The following is a 1,007-nucleotide window of genomic DNA, read 5'->3' as shown; positions in this document are numbered from 1 at the left end:
GTTTTGTTTTGCAAGCGGCGCGAAAAAAATTAAAAAGGGAATGCAACACGAGGACTTCCCAGGAGGTCACCCATCCTAGTACTACTCTCGCCCAAGCACGCTTAACTTCGGAGTTCTGATGGGATCCGGTGCTTTAGTGCTGGTATGATCGCATCCGACATGTTACCCCGGTCTTCGTCCCTTATCCTTGCCCCTCCCAGCTCCACTACAAAGACGATTGTACATTGCTTTGGCCGCTCCCTCTCAACTACGGAGACGAGTTTAACGCGGTTTCCACCCCTCCCTCTCAACCGCACCAGTGCACGCTTGCCGCGCCACAACGCCGACGCTGGACCCGTGAATCGTGAGCACCCAGCTATGACTTACCGCACTCGTGCAAAATAATAAAACACGGTAAATATATTACTTACACGTGCGTTTTGTTTTGCAAGCGGCCCGAAAAAATTTAAAAAGGGAATGCAACACGAGGACTTCCCAGGAGGTCACCCATCCTAGTACTACTCTCACCCAAGCACGCTTAACTTCGGAGTTCTGATGGGATCCGGTGCTTTAGTGCTGGTATGATCGCATCCGACATGTTACCTCGGTCTTCGTCCCTTATCCTTGCCCCTCCCAGCTCCACTACAAAGACGATTGTACATTGCTTTTGCCGCTCCCTCTCAACTACGGAGACGAGTTTAACGCGGTTTCCACCCCTCCCTCTCAACCGCACCAGTGCACGCTTGCCGCGCCACAACGCCGACGCTGGACCCGTGAATCGTGAGCACCCAGCTATGACTTACCGCACTCGTGCAAAATAATAAAACACGGTAAATATATTACTTACACGTGCGTTTTGTTTTGCAAGCGGCGCGAAAAAAATTAAAAAGGGAATGCAACACGAGGACTTCCCAGGAGGTCACCCATCCTAGTACTACTCTCGCCCAAGCACGCTTAACTTCGGAGTTCTGATGGGATCCGGTGCTTTAGTGCTGGTATGATCGCATCCGACATGTTACCCCGGTCTT

General features: G+C 51.4%; 3 non-coding genes across 3 annotated transcripts; all 3 read right to left on the bottom strand.

Moving 5' to 3' along the window:
• Positions 1-37: 37 nt before the first annotated feature.
• On the bottom strand, positions 38-156 carry LOC119344334. Its single transcript, XR_005166589.1, has one exon. It is a non-coding gene; the product is annotated as a 5S ribosomal RNA (ribosomal RNA).
• A 297-nt stretch (positions 157-453) lies between these two features.
• LOC119344335 lies at positions 454-572 on the bottom strand. Its single transcript, XR_005166590.1, has one exon. It is a non-coding gene; the product is annotated as a 5S ribosomal RNA (ribosomal RNA).
• A 297-nt stretch (positions 573-869) lies between these two features.
• LOC119344333 lies at positions 870-988 on the bottom strand. Its single transcript, XR_005166587.1, has one exon. It is a non-coding gene; the product is annotated as a 5S ribosomal RNA (ribosomal RNA).
• Between the last annotated feature and the right edge of the window lie 19 nt (positions 989-1,007).

Source organism: Triticum dicoccoides, unplaced genomic scaffold (genome assembly GCF_002162155.2).
Source record: "Triticum dicoccoides isolate Atlit2015 ecotype Zavitan unplaced genomic scaffold, WEW_v2.0 scaffold164826, whole genome shotgun sequence".
NCBI classification, from domain to species: Eukaryota; Viridiplantae; Streptophyta; class Magnoliopsida; order Poales; family Poaceae; genus Triticum; species Triticum dicoccoides.
Note: the sequence above shows the minus strand (reverse complement) of the source record. Positions and strands in the feature narration are given on the sequence as shown.